Below are 16347 nucleotides of genomic sequence, written 5' to 3'. Positions count from 1 at the left end.
ATGAGATTCAGTTACGTGCGGCACGATGGAGTTACACGCTGCAAATTAGAACTGCCATCAGGGCCTGCCGATATTCCTGGCCGTCCGGCTTCCCCTTTAATTCCCGCGGCCATTATAACCTTAGTCTCTTCAACCTTTCGATCGCGCCCCACAACACAACAAGCACGCCCACGACGACACATAGAGAGGGGATGTCCAGCGGCGCTCCAATGGAGTTCAGCGAGCATAGAGTGGAGACCCACGCGAGGGAGACGGATCTCTCGGTGGTGTACACCATCAACCCGGCTGTGGTGGACGACTACATCAATAGCATTGAGCAGTTGCTTGCTGGAGACAAGTACAAGGTGGTCGGCATCGACCTCCAGTACACCGCCGGTCGTCCCGGCATAGATCAGAAGGTTGCCGTCGCCCAGTTGTGCGTGCGCCATCATGTCCTCATCTCCCACTACTGCACGGCCACAGAGCCTTGCGACCGTTTCAACAGGTTTGTCAACAACACCGACTACAAGTTCGCCACGGTGGAAACCACCGACGATGTAAAAGCTCTTAGTGTTACGGGCTTGGCCTGCAAGAACCTTGTCGAAATCCGTGACCACTACAGGGTCTGGGGCAGCACGAAGAAGGACTCCCTGGTTGAACTCGCCTCGGCCATCATCGACCCCTACTATGAAAAGATGAAGTAGGATGCCCAGAGAACAAGCCCCCTATTCTGGCACAGGGTCTGGATGCGGCAACTGGATGAACCTCACCTCAGGTTCGTGGCCAGGAGCGTGTACACATGCTACGAGATGCACAGGCGGATCGTTGACATGAGGAAGTGCCTCCTTACCCCAATCGACGAGCCCGGATCGAGCCACAAGCAGAGCAAGCGTCACAAGAAGTAGATGATGATCAGATAATCGTTTATGCTAGTTAATCATGCATGTAATATATAGTTTTCTTTATTGGTGTGTGGAAATGTCATGTGTGTAGTAGCCACCTATGTAATTATGCATGTAATAGTTTACTTTGGTGTGTGCAAATGACATGGTTGTAGTAGCCACCTATGTAAGTGGATGTTTAATTTGGTTATGCAAGCATGTCCTTATAAGTGTGTGTGTGTGTGTGTGTGTGTGTGTGTGTATTGTTGTTCTGTATGCAATCCCATCGTACAACACACACGTCTTGTTAAGTTGAACCGTTTCTGTTCTCTTGTCTCAACGCAAATATTTCATCCGAGTGGACCACATGCCGTATATCGCACACACCTTCATTTGGCTGACCGTTTCCTTTGCGTTGCCTAATCACAAACAGTTCATCCGAGTGAACCATATGTTGTACATCGCACACACCTTCATCTGGCTGCCCGTTTCTTTTGTTCCTCCTCATCAAAAATGGTTAATTGAACTGAACCGTATGCCCTGAATCACACACGCAACTAAAATCTGAACCGTGTTTGATGCATCCTCCATCGCAAACATTTTGCACCTTTTTTGACGGTTTTTTACACCACCGTTTGCGATTATGGCATCGCGCATAGTTTCGTCGAAGGGTCTCTGATCGTAGTGTCGCGTTAGCAGCAACCTGCAGTAGTGTACTATTTGACAACATAAAGTAAATTCATTTTTGCATTTCGGGACTGGGCATCCCTAAGACCTTTGCCTTACTCTCGTGCAATGACAAGTGAATAAACACTCATAATTGCTAGTGTGAGAAAAATAAATCAACACAAAACTCAAAAAAACCTTCGTGAGATCCGTTAGTGTGAGAAAAATAAATCACTACTATAAGTGCTATATCAAACCAATTCACATTTTGTTTTTGTATTATATCTACTGTATTCCAACTTTTCTATGGCAAAAACTCATCAAAGAAAACCATAGAGCCATCAAAATAAGCACACAACACAAAGAAAACAGAATCTGTCAAAACAGAACAGTCTGTAGCAATCTGATTTGTTTGAATACTTCTGGAAATCCAAAAATTCTACCAAATTAGGAAGACCAGGGTAATTTGTATATTAATCTTCTTCAAAAATAATCAGGGCAAAATCACTTTGTTGTGATTTATGAAAATTATTTTCGTGAGCGCAAAGTTTCTGTCTTTTTCAGCAAGATCAAACAACTATCACCCAAGAAGATCCTATCGGTTCTACTTGGCACAAACACTAATTAAAACACAATCATAATAGTAGCATAACTGTGTTAACACTCAAGAACAGAAAGCAAAAAACAAAAATAAAATGTATTCAACGGGTTGCCTCCCAACAAGCGCTATAGTTTTACGCCCTTAGCTAGGCATAAAACAAGGATATAAGTTTTGTCATCTTTAGTTCGAGATCCATAAGATGCCCTCATGATTGATTCATAAGGTGGCTTAATTCTTGTTCTAGGAAAGTGTTCCATGAACTTCCTCAAAGGAAATTGGAACTTAATATTACCTTCTTTCATATCAATCACGGCACCGATAGTGCATAAAAACGGTCTACCAAGAATAATTGGACAAGACGGATTGCAATCAATATCAAGAACAATAAAATCTATGGGCACATAATTCCTATTTGCAAGAATAAGAACATTAATAATTCTTCCCATAGTCTTTTTAATAGTAGAATCTGCCAAGTGCAAATTCAAAGAGCATTCTTCAAGATTAGTAAGACCAAGCACATCACATAAAGATTTCGGAATTGTAGAAACACTAGCACCCAAGTCACACAAAGCAAAACACTCATAATTTTTAATCTTGACTTTGATAGTAGGTTCCCATTCATCATGCAATTTTCTAGGAATTGAAACTTCCAATTCCAATTTTTCTTCCAAAGCTTTCATCATAGCATCAACAATATGTTTAGTAAAAGCTTTATTTTGTTCATAGGCATGGGGTGAATTTATCATGGATTGCAACAAAGAAATACAATAAATCAAAGAGCAACTATCATAATTAAAGTCTTTGTAATCCAAAAGAGTGGGCACATCACTAGCTAAAGGTTTGGCCTCTCCAAACCCACTTTCATCAATTTTCTCAACAAGATTTTCACCCTCCGAAATATTGGGATGCCTTCTACCTAAAGTTGACTCTTCTCCTGTCCCTTTTTCATCAATCTTAACTTTACTAAACAAGGAATCAATAGAAGAAACACCAATCATTTTAAGATCTTCATCACTTTTGCGAAAGAAATCACTAGAAAACGCTTTTTCCAAAAATTCTCTTTTAGCTCTAAGCATAGCGGTTCTTTTCTTACTTTCATCCATAGAAACATAAAGAGATTTAATTGATTCATCTACTTTAGGAACAAAAAAATCATCTTGAGATTTTCCACATCAAGAGCAATTCTATCAACACTTCTAGACAAATCATCAATCTTATTCAACTTTTCTTCTATGGAAGTGTTGAACTTTTTGTGTGTTGATAAATTCTTTAATATTATTCTCAAGATCAGAGGTGTTCCTATTATTATTATAAGATTTATTTCCATAGGAATTACCATAATTATTAGAGGAATTACTAGGAAAAGGCCTAGGATTAAAATTACCTCTATAAGCATTGTTGTTGAAATTATTTCGAGAGATAAAATTCACATCTATGGCATCACTATTTTTCTCAATCAAAGTAGACAAAGGCATATCATTAACATCAATAGGAGCACTTTTACTAGCAACCAATTTCATAAGAGCATCAACTTTTTCACTCAAGGAAGAAATTTCTTCAACAGAATTAACTTTTTTACTAGTAGGAGCCCTTTCAGTATACCATTGTGAATAATTTGCAATGATATTATCAAGCAATTTGGTGGCTTCACCCAAAGTAATTTCCATAAAAGTACCACCCGCGGCGGAATCTAAAAGATTACGAGAAACAAAATTCAATCCCGCAGAAAATTTTTGTATGATCATCCAAAGATTTAACCCATGAGTTGGGCAATTCCTTAGCATCATTTTCATTCTTTACCAAGACTGTGCAACATGCTCATGTTCAAGTTGCTTGAAATTCATGATCTGGGTTCTGAGGGAAATTATTTTTGCAGGAGGAAAATACTTAGTGATAAAAGCATCTTTGCACTTATTCCAAGAATCGATACTATTGCGAGGCAAAGAAGAGAACCAAATTTTTGCAAAATCACGCAAAGAAAACGGAAATAATTTCATCTTCAGCACATCATTGTCCACATCTTTTTTCTTTTGCATATCGCATAATTCCATGAAGGTATTAAGATGGGACGCGGCATCCTCATTAGGAGTACCGGAAAATTGATCTTTCATAACAAGATTCAGCAAAGCAGTATTAATATCACAAGCCTCCGCACTAGTGGCGGGAGGAGAAAGCGGAGTGCCAATAAAATCATTGTTATTGGTATTTGAGAAGTCACATAATTTGGTGTTCTCTTGAGTCATGATGACCACACAACAAGATTGCACTCAAAAACAGATCCGGCAAGAAAACGGCAAACAGACAAAGGGAGGCGAGTAAAACGGCAAATTTTTGTGAAGTGGGGGAGAGGAAAACGAGAGGCAAATGGCAAATAATGTAAATTGCGAGGAGATGTGATTTAGGAACCTGGTATATGTTGAAGATCCTCCCCGGCAACGGCGCTAGAAATTCCTCCCCGGCAACCGCTATCCAGCATGCATCTAGTGTATTAAGTTCATGGAAAAACGGAGTAATGCAATAAGAACGATGACATGATGTAGACAAGATCTATCTATGTAGAGATAGACCCCAAAATTTTATCCTTAGTAGCAACGATACATACGTGTCGTTTCCCTTTCTGTCACTGGGATCAAGCACCGTAAGATCGAACCCACTACAAAGCACCTCTTCCCATTGCAAGATAAATAGATCAAGTTGGCCAAACAAAACTCAAATATCAGAGATGAAATACAAGGCTATAAGAGATCATGAATATAAGAGATCAAAGAAACTCAAATAACTTTCATGGATATAAAAAAGATATAACTGATCATAAACTCGAAGTTCATCAGATCCCAACAAACACATCGCAAAAGAATTACATCATATGGATCTCCAAGAGACCATTGTATTGAGAATTCAGCGAGAGAGAGGAAGCCATCTAGCTACTAACTACGGACCCGATGGTCTACAAAGAACTACTCACGCATCATCGGAGAGGCACCAATGGAGGTGGTGAACCCCATCCGAGATGGTGTCTAGATTGGATGTGGTGGTTCTAGACTCTGCGGCGGCTGGATGAATATTTCGTCAACTCCCTGATACGTCTCTGTCGTATCTACTTTTCCGAACACTTTTGCCCTTGTTTTGGACTCTAACTTGCATGATTTGCATGGAACTAACCCGGATTGACGCTGTTTTCAGCAGAATTGCCATGGTGTTATCTTTGTGCAGAAACAAAAGTTCTCGGAATGACCTGAAACTTCAGGGAGATTATTTTTGGAAATAATAAAAAATACTGGCGAAAGAATCAAGGCCAGGGGGCCCACACCCTTTCCACGAGGGTGGGGGGCACGCCCCCTGCCTCGTGGGCCCCCTGGAGCTCCACCGACCTCAACTCCAACTCCATATATTCGTGTTCGGGGAGAAAAAATCAGAGAAAAAGATTCATCACGTTTTACGATACGGAGCCGCCGCCAAGCCCTAAACTCTCTCAGGAGGGCTGATCTGGAGTCCGTTCGGGGCTCCGGAGAGGGGAATCCGTCGCCATCGTCATCATCAACCTTCCTCCATCACCAATTTCATGATGCTCACCGCCGTGCGTGAGTAATTCCATCATAGGCTTGTTGGACGGTGATGGGTTGGATGAGATTTATCATGTAACCGAGTTAGTTTTGTTAGGGTTTGATCCCTAGTATCCACTATGTTCTGAGATTGATGTTGCTATGACTTTGCTATGCTTAATGCTTGTCACTAGGGCCCGAGTGCCATGATTTCAGATCGGAACCTATTATGTTTTCATTAATATACGTGAGTTCTTGATCCTATCTTGCAAGTCTATAGTCACCTACTATGTGTTATGATCCGGCAACCCCGAAGTGACAATAATCGGGACCACTCCCGGTGATGACCGTAGTTTGAGGAGTTCATGTATTCACTATGTATTAATGCTTTGGTCCAGTACTCTATTAAAAGGAGGCCTTAATATCCCTTAGTTTCCATTAGGACCCCGCTGCCATGGGAGGGTAGGACAAAAGATGTCATGCAAGTTCTTTTCCATAAGCACGTATGACTATATTCGGAATACATGCCTACATTACATTGATGAATTGGAGCTAGTTCTGTGTCACCCTATGTTATGACTGTTACATGATGAGCCGCATCCGACATAATTCTCCATCACCGATCCAATGCCTACGAGCTTTTCACACATTGTTCTTCGCTTATTTACTTTTCCGTTGCTACTGTTACAATCACTACAAAACCCAAAAATATTACTTTTGCTACCGTTACCGTTACTTCCATACTACCATGCTACTAAATACTTTGTTGCAGATATGAAGTTTTCCAGGTGTGGTTGAATTGACAACTCAACTGCTAATACTTGAGAATATTCTTTGGCTCCCCTTGTGTCGAATCAATAAATTTGGGTTGAATACTCTACCCTCGAAAACATTTGCGATCCCCTATACTTGTGGTTATCAAGACTATTTTCTGGCGCCGTTGCCGGGGAGCATAGCTCTATTCTTTGAGTCACTTGGGATTAATATCTGTTGGTCACTATGAAGAACTTGAAAGATGCGAAAACAAAAATTTATTCCTCAACTACGAGGGGAGGTAAGGAACTGCCATCTAGCTCTGCACTTGATTCACCTTCTGTTTTGAGTAAGCTTGCGACACCTAAACCTGCTTCTGCTATTAATTCTGATATGTCGCATGTTATTGATGATGCCACTTCTGCTATGCATGATACTTATGATGAAACTACTTCTATGCTTGATACTACTGTGCCACCTGGTGAATTTCTTGATGAACAACTTACTAGGGCTAGAGAGAATGAAATTATTGAAGCTGCTAATATTGATGAAAGTGATGATGAAGATTCTCCGCCTAGATATGAATTGCCTGTTGTGCCTGAGGGCTATGTTATGGATGAAGAAACTGCTAGAGACTTTCTTGCTTGTAATGATAGAAGTGATCTTAAGAAATTATTAGCTAAGCTGAAACAAAAAACTCTGAATGCTAGAATGAAATATGATCCTGCTTATGCTACTTCACCTATCTTTGTTACTGATAAGGATTATGAATTCTCTGTCGGCCCTGATATAATTACTTTGGTTGAATCTAATCCCTTCTATGGCTATGAATCTGAAACTGTTGTGGCACATCTTACTAAATTAAATGATATAGCCACCCTGTTCACTAATGATGAGAAAACTCGCTACTATTATATCCTTAAAATATTTCCGTTCTCATTAAAGGGTGATGCTAAGATATGGTTTAATTCTCTTGATCCTGATTGTGTGCGTAGTCCCCAGGATATGATTTATTACTTCTCTGCTAAATGTTTACCTGCTCATAAGAAACAAGCTGCTTTAAGGGAATTATATAATTTTGTGCAAATTGAAGAAGAGAGTCTCCCACAAGCTTGGGGGAGGCTTCTCCAATTACTTAATGCTTTGCCTGATCATCCTCTTAAGAAAAATGAAATACTTGATATCTTTTACAATGGACTAACTGATGCTTCCAGAGACCACCTGGATAGTTGTGCTGGTTCTGTTTTCAGGGAAAGAACACCAGATGAAGCTAAAATTCTATTGAATAATATGTTGACTAATGAAAATAATTGAACACCAGAATGATTTGCTCAATGAATTGAATAGTAAGGATAATGATTTTGCTGTTAGAGTGGCTACTAGAACTGGTAAAATGACTCAGGAACCTTTGTATCCTGAAGGCCATCCTAAGAGAATTGAGCAAGATTCTCAGAGAAATAATGTGGATGCACCTAGTCCTTCTAAAAAGAAGAAAAAGAAAAATGATAGGACTTTGCATGCTTCTAGTGAACCTATTGCTGACACACCTGAGAATCCCAATGATATTTCTATTTCTGATGCTGAAACACAATCCGGTAATGAACATGAACCTAGTGATAATATTAATAATAATTTTCATGATGATGCTCAATCTAGCAATGATAATGATGTAGAAATTGAACCTGCTGTTGATCTTGATAACCCACAATCAAAGAATCAACGTTATGATAAGAGAGACTTTGTTGCTAGGAAGCACGGTAAAGAAAGAGAACCATGGGTTCAGAAACCCATGCCTTTTCCTCCCAAACCATCCAAGAAAAAGGATGATGAGGATTTTGAGTGCTTTGCTGAAATAATTAGACCTATCTTCTTGCGTATGCGTTTAACTGATATGCTCAAAATGAATCCTTATGCTAAGTATATGAAAGAAATTGTTACAAATAAAAGAAAGATACCAGAAGCTGAAATTTCCACCATGCTTGCTAATTACACTTTCAAGGATGGACTACCTAAGAAACTTGGAGATCCAGGAGTACCCACTATACCATGCTCCATTAAAAGAAATTATGTTAGAACTGCTTTATGTGATCTTGGAGCCAGTGTTAGTGTTATGCCTCTCTCTTTATATCGTAGACTTGATTTGAATAAGTTGACACCTGCTGAAATATTCTTGCAAATGGCTGACAAATCAACTCCTATACCTGTCGGCATTTGTGAGGATGTGCCTGTTGTGGTTGCAAATGTTACTATTTTAACGGACTTTGTTATTCTTGATATTCCCGAGGACGATAGTATGTCTATTATTCTTGGAAGACCCTTTTTGAATACTGCAGGGGCTGTTATTGATTGCAACAAAGGCAATGTCACTTTTCATGTTAATGGCAATGAGCATACGGTACACTTTCCGAGGAAACAACCTCAAGTTCATAGTATAAACTCTATTGGAAAAATTACATCGATTATTTTTGGAGGTTTTGAATTTCCTCTACCTACTGTCAAGAAGAAATATGATATTCTTATTATTGGGGATGTGCATATCCCCGTTGAGGTAACATAGTGTTATTCGAAATTTCTCCGGTTCCATGTTACTCGGAATGGGTTTGTTTACAAGACCTGATCAACCTTGTTAGTGGATTCCTTTTGATGAGCATGAGATGGATGAAGTTAGAAAGCACAACCTTCTATACCCTCCTTTTACTTTTTGTTATTTAATTGAAATAAAGCAAAAATAGTATATTCTGTCAGTTTTCTGAATTATCCGTGCAATAAATAATACCCCGAAAAAAAAAGTTCTCCAAATGCCTCGAAAATGAAATATGATTTTTTATAGAATATTTGACAATATCTGGCACTAAGAACACATCAGGGGGAGCTGGCACCTGGCCACGAGGGTCCAGGGCGCGCCCACCCCCTAGGCGCGCCCCCTGCCTCGTGGGCCCATGGTGGCTCCCCTCCACTTATTCCAGCCACCACACACTCCTTCCTCCTCCCAAGAAAATCACCAACCAGCTCAAGCACGAGTTCTAGCTCATTTTGCTGTGATTTTCGATCTCCTTGCTCAAAGCACCTCTCACAAAACTGCTTTGGGGATTGTTCCTTGGTATGTGACTCTTCCAATGGTCCAATTAGTTTTTGTTCTAGTGCTTTATTCATTGCAAATTTGTGCTGCCTAGGTGACCATGTTCTTGAGCTTGTATGTCAAATTTATATGGTTCCAAGTAGTTCTAATGCATGATATAGTCTCTAGGCACTTGTGGGAGTAGTTGCTATCTATTTTGTTGAGCATGGTTCACTTTTATTTGAAGTTACTAAAATTTTCAGAAATTTTTCAGAGGAAGAAATATGTTTAGGAAAATGTACCAAGGTGGCCCTTCAAGGAAGCAAGGACCTAGGCTCGCAATGTGCGATGCCGACGATGAACCACCAAGGGACGCTCAAGTGCGAGCTTGTGAATGGCCTTCAGAGGACTTCATGGATCGAGCAGGAATCAAGGAAGAATTTAATGCATATGTGCGTAACGCTGATCTTGTGAGCTTCGAGGCAGATAAGTGCCGTCAGAACCACTATCTCACTGATTCCTTTGTGAGGAGGTTTGAATTTTCATCATCACGCAATTCTCAAACTGTCCTGTTTGGTCTCTATGAAAATTCTTATACTATGGACTTAGAGGATTTTAATACTGCTTGCAAACTTCCACAATGGAGTAGTCCTAGTGAACCCCGCAAATATGAATTTAGAAATTTTCTTGCTAGTATAATGATACGTCTCCAACGTATCTATAATTTTTTATTGTTCCATGCTATATTATATTCTGTTTTGGACATTAATGGGCTTTATTATACACTTTTATATTATTTTTGGGACTAACCTATTAACCGGAGGCCCAGCCCAGAATTGATGTTTTTTGCCTATTTTAGAGTTTTGCAGAAAAAGAATATCAAACGGAGTCCAAACGGAATGAAACCTTCGGGAACGTGATTTTCGGAACGAACGTGATCCAGAGGACTTGGACCCTACGTCAAGACATCAACCAGGAGGGCACGAGGTAGGGGGCGCCTACCCCCCAGAGCGCGCCCTCCACCCTCGTGGGCCCCACGTTGCTCCACCGACGTACTTCTTCCTCCTATATATACCTACGTACCCCCAAACTACCAGATACGGAGCCAAAAACCTAATTCCACCGCCGCAACCTTCTGTACCCGTGAGATCCCATCTTGGGGCCTTTTCCGGAGCTCCGCCGGAGGGGGCATCGATCACGGAGGGCTTCTACATCAACACCATAGCCTCTCCGATGATGCGTGAGTAGTTTACCTCAGACCTTCGGGTCCACAGTTATTAGCTAGATGGCTTCTTCTCTTTTTTTGGATCTCAATACAATGTTCTCCCCCTCTCTTGTGGAGATCTATTCGATGTAATCTTCTTTTGCGGTGTGTTTGTTGAGACCGATGAATTGTGGGTTTATGATCAAGTTTATCTATGAACAATATTTGAATCTTCTCTAAATTCTTTTATGTATGATTGGTTATCTTTGCAAGTCTCTTTGAATTATCAGTTTGGTTTGGCCTACTAGATTGATCTTTCTTGCAATGGGAGAAGTGCTTAGCTTTGGGTTCAATCTTGCGGTGTCCTTTCCCAGTGACATTAGGGGCAGCAAGGCACGTATTGTATTGTTGCCATCGAGGATAACAAGATGGGGTTTATATCATATTGCATGAGTTTATCCCTCTACATCGTGTCATCTTAATTAAAGCGTTACTCTGTTCTTATGAACTTAATACTCTAGATGCATGCTGGATAGCGGTCGATGTGTGGAGTAATAGTAGTAGATGCAGGCAGGAGTCGGTCTACTTGTCTCGTACGTGATGCCTATATACACGATCATACCTAGATATTCTCATAACTATGCTCAATTCTGTCAATTGCTCAACAGTAATTTGTTCACCCACCATAATACTTATGCTCTTGAGAGAAGCCACTAGTGAAACCTATGGCCCACGTGTCTATTTTCCATCATATTAATCTCCCGTCAACAAGTTATTTCTAGCATCGTCTTTATTTTGCTTTCTTTACTTTGCATCTTTATCATAAAAATACCAAAAATATTATCTTATCATATCTATCAGATCTCACTCTCGTAAGTGACCGCGAAGGGATTGACAATAACTTTATTGCGTTGGTTGCGAGGATTTATTTGTTTGTGTAGGTGCGAGGGACTCGTGCGTGGCCTCCTACTGGATTGATACCTTGGTTCTCAAAAACTGAGGGAAATACTTATGCTACTTTGCTGCATCACCCTTTCCTCTTCAAGGGAAAACCAACGCAGTGCTCAAGAGGTAGCAAGAAGGATTTCTGGCGCCGTTGCCTGGGAATCTACGCAAAAGTCAACATACCATGTACCCATCACAAACCCTTATCTCCCGCATTACATTATTTGCCATTTGCCTCTCGTTTTCCTCTCCCCCACTTCACCCTTGCCGTTTTATTCGCCCTCTCTTTTCCGTTCGCTTTTTTTCGCTTGCTTCTTGTTTGCTCGTGTGTTGGATTGCTTGCTTGTCACGATGGATCAAGATAATACTAAGTTGTGTGACTTTACCAATACCAACAATAATGTTTTTCTTAGCACTCCGATTGCTCCTCTTACCGATACTGAATCTTGTGAAATCAATGCTACTTTGTTGAATCTTGTCATGAAAGATCAATTCGCCGGCCTTCCTAGCGAAGATGCCGCTACCCATCTAAATAGCTTCGTTGATTTGTGTGATATGCAAAAGAAGAAAGATGTGGATAATGATATTGTTAAATTGAAGCTATTTCCTTTTTCGCTTAGAGATCGTGCTAAAGCTTGGTTTTCGTCTTTGCCTAAAAATAGTATTGATTCTAGGAACAAGTGCAAAGATGCTTTTATCTCTAAGTATTTTCCTCCCGCTAAGATCATCTCTCTTAGAAACGATATTATGAATTTTAAGCAACTTGATCATGAACATGTTGCTCAAGCTTGGGAGAGGATGAAATTAATGATACGTAATTGCCCTACACATGGTTTGAATTTGTGGATGATCATACAATTTTTTTATGCCGGATTGAATTTTGCTTCTAGAAATCTTTTAGATTCGGCCGCGGGAGGCACTTTTATGGAAATCACTTTAGGATAAGCTACTAAACTCCTAGATAATATTATGGTTAATTATTCTCAATGGCACACTAAAAGATCTACTAATAAAAAAGTGCATGCGATAGAAGAAATTAATGTTTTGAGTGGAAAGATGGATGAACTTATGAAATTATTTGCTACTAAGAGTGTTTTTTCTGATCCTAATGATATGCCTTTGTCTACTTTGATTGAGAATAATAATGAATCTATGGATGTGAATTTTGTTGGTAGGAATAATTTTGGTAACAACGCGTATAGAGGAAACTTTAATCCTAGGCCATACCCTAGTAACTCCAATAATTATGGTAATTCCTACAACATTTCTTATGGAAATTTTAATAATATGCCTTCTTAATTTGAGACTAGTGTTAAAGAATTTATGAATTTACAAAAGAATTTCAATGCTTTGCTTGAAGAAAAATTGCTTAAAGTTGATGAATTGGCTAGGAACGTTGATAGAATTTCTGTTGATGTTGATTCTTTGAAACTTAGATCTATTCCACCTAAGCATGATATCAATGAGTCTATCAAAGCCATGAGAATTTCCATTGATGAGTGCAAAGAAAGAACCGCTAGGATGCGTGCTAAGAAAGATTGCTTTGTGAAAGCGTGTTCTTCTAATTTCTATGAAAATAAAGATGAAGATCTAAAAGTTATTGATGTGTCCCCTATTAAATCTTTGTTTTGCAATATGAATCTTGATAATGATGGGACTGAATATGATCCACCTTTACCTATAAGGCGTTCCAAAAATTCGGAGTCTTTAGATCTTGATGCAAAATTTGGTAAAAGTGGGATTGAAGAGATCAAAACTCTAGATATTAATGAACCCACTATTTTGGATTTCAGGGAATTTAATTATGATAATTGCTCTTTGATAGATTGTATTTCCTTGTTACAATCCGTGCTAAATTCTCCACATGCTTATAGCCAACATAAAGCTTTTACTAAACATATCGTTGATGCTTTGATGCAATCTTATCAAGAAAAACTTGAGTTGGAAGTTTCTATCCCTAGAAAACTTTATGATGAGTGGGAACCTACTATTAAAATTAAAATTAAAGATCATGAATGCTATGCTTTGTGTGACTCGGGTGCTAGTGTTTCAACGATCCAAAAACTTTGTGCGATTTGCTAGGTTTCCGTGATTTTGATGATTGCTCTTTAAACTTGCACCTTGCGGATTCCACCATTGAGAAACCTATGGAAAGAATTAATGATGTTCTTATTATTGCAAATAGGAATTATGTGCCCGTAGATTTTATTGTTCTTGATATAGATTGCAATCCTTCATGTCCTATTATTCTTGGTAGACATTTCCTTAGAACGATAGGTGCAATTATTGATATGAAGGAAGGAAATATTAGATTCCAATTTCCGTTAAGGAAAGGCTTGGAACACTTTCCTAGAAAGAAAATAAAATTACCATATGAATCTATCATGAGTGCCACTTACGGATTGCCTACCAAAGATGGCAATACCTAGATCTATCCTTGCTATTACGCCTAGCTAGGGGCGTTAAACGATAGCGCTTGTTGGGAGGCAACCCAATTTTATTTTTAGTTTTTTGCTTTTTGCTTCTGGTTAGGAATAAATATTTGATATAGCCTCTGGTTAGATTTGTTTTTATGTTTTAATTAGTGTTTGTGCCAAGTTTAACCTATAGGATCTTCTTGGATGATAGTTATTTGATCTTGCTGAAAATTGCAGAAACTTTCTGTTCACGAAAATAATTGTTAAAAATCACCAGAATGTGATAAAATATTGATTCCAATTGCTGCTGATCAATAAACAAATTTTCTAGGTCGTCCTATTTTGACTAAAGTTTTGGAGTTCCAGAAGTTTCCGTTAGTTACAGATTACTAAAGACTGTTCTGTTTTTGACAGATTCTGTTTTTCGTGTGTTGTTTGCTTATTTTGATGAATCTATGGCTAGTAAAATAGTTTATAAACCATAGAGAAGTTGGAATACAGTAGGTTTAACACCAATATAAATAAATAATGAGTTCATTACAGTACCTTGAAGTGGTGTTTTGCTTTCTTTCGCTAACGGAGCTCACGAGATTTTCTGTTAAGTTTTGTGTTGTGAAGTTTTCAAGTTTTGGGTAAAAGATTTGATGGATTATGGAACAAGGAGTGGCAAGAGCCTAAGCTTGGGGATGCCCATGGCACCCCAAGATAATCTAAGGACACCAAAAATCCAAAGCTTGGGGATGCCCCGGAAGGCATCCCCTCTTTCGTCTACTTCCATCGGTAACTTTACTTGGAGCTATATTTTTATTAACCACATGATATGTGTTTTGCTTGGAGCGTCTTGTATGATTTGAGTCTTTGATTTTTAGTTTACCACAATCATATTTTCTGTACACACCTTTTGAGAGAGACACACATGATTCGGAATTTATTAGAATACTCTATGGGCTTCACTTATATCTTTTGAGCTATATAGTTTTTGCTCTAGTGCTTCACTTATATCTTTTAGAGCACGGCGGTGGTTTTGTTTTATAGAAACTATTATTCTCTCATGCTTCACTTATATTATTTTGAGAGTCTAGCATGGTAATTTGCTTAAATTGGGAAATTAATCCTAATATGTTAAGTATTCAAGACTAGTAAAAAAACTTTCTTATGAGTGTGCTGAATGCTAAGAGAAGTTTGATGCTTGATGATTGTTTTGAGATATGGAGGTAGTGATATTAAAGTTGTTCTAGTTGAGTAGTTGTGAATTTGAGAAATACTTGTGTTGAAGTTTGCTAGTCCCGTAGCATGCACGTATGGTAAACGTTATGTAACAAATTTGAAACATGAGGTGTTCTTTGATTGTCCTCCTTATGAGTGGCGGTCGGGGACGAGCGATGGTCTTTTCCTACCAATCTATCCCCCTAGGAGAATGCGCGTAGTGCTTGGTTTTTGATGACTTGTAGATTTTTGCAATAAGTATGTGAGTTCTTTATGACTAATGTTGAGTCCATGGATTATACGCACTCTTACCCTTCCATCATTGCTAGCCTCTTCGGTACCGTGCATTGCCCTTTCTCACATTGAGAGTTGGTGCAACCTTCGCCGGTGCATCCAAACCCCGTGATATGATACGCTCTTTCACACATAAACCTCCTTATATCTTCCTCAAAACAGCCACCATACCTACCTATTATGGCATTTCCATAGCCATTCCGAGATATATTGCCATGCAACTTTTCACCGTTCTGTTTATTATGACACGCTCATCATTGTCATATTTGCTTTGCATGATCATGTAGTTGACATCGTATTTGTGGCAAATCCACCATTCATAATTTTTCATACATGTCACTCTTGATTCATTGCTATCCCGGTATACCGCGGGAGGCATTCATATAGAGTCATACTTTGTTCTAGTATCGAGTTGTAATCATTGAGTTGTAAATAAATAGAAGTGTGATGATCATCATTCATAGAGCATTGTCCCAAAAAAAGAGAAAGGCCAAATAAAAAAACAAGGCCCAAAAAAATAGAATAAAAAGGGACAATGCTACTATCCTTTTTTCCACACTTGTGCTTCAAAGTAGCACCATGATCTTCATGATAGAGAGTCTCTTGTTTTGTCACTTTCATATACTAGTGGGAATTTTTCATTATAGAACTTGGCTTGTACATTCCAACAATTGGCTTCCTCAAATGCCCTAGGTCTTCGTGAGCAAGCAAGTTGGATGCACACCCACTTAGTTTCTTTTGTTGAGCTTTCATGCATTTATAGCTCTAGTGCATCCGTTGCATGGCAATCCCTACTCCTTG

The sequence above is a fragment of the Triticum aestivum genome, chromosome 4D, assembly GCF_018294505.1.
Source record: "Triticum aestivum cultivar Chinese Spring chromosome 4D, IWGSC CS RefSeq v2.1, whole genome shotgun sequence".
Classification (NCBI taxonomy): domain Eukaryota; kingdom Viridiplantae; phylum Streptophyta; class Magnoliopsida; order Poales; family Poaceae; genus Triticum; species Triticum aestivum.
Note: the sequence above shows the minus strand (reverse complement) of the source record.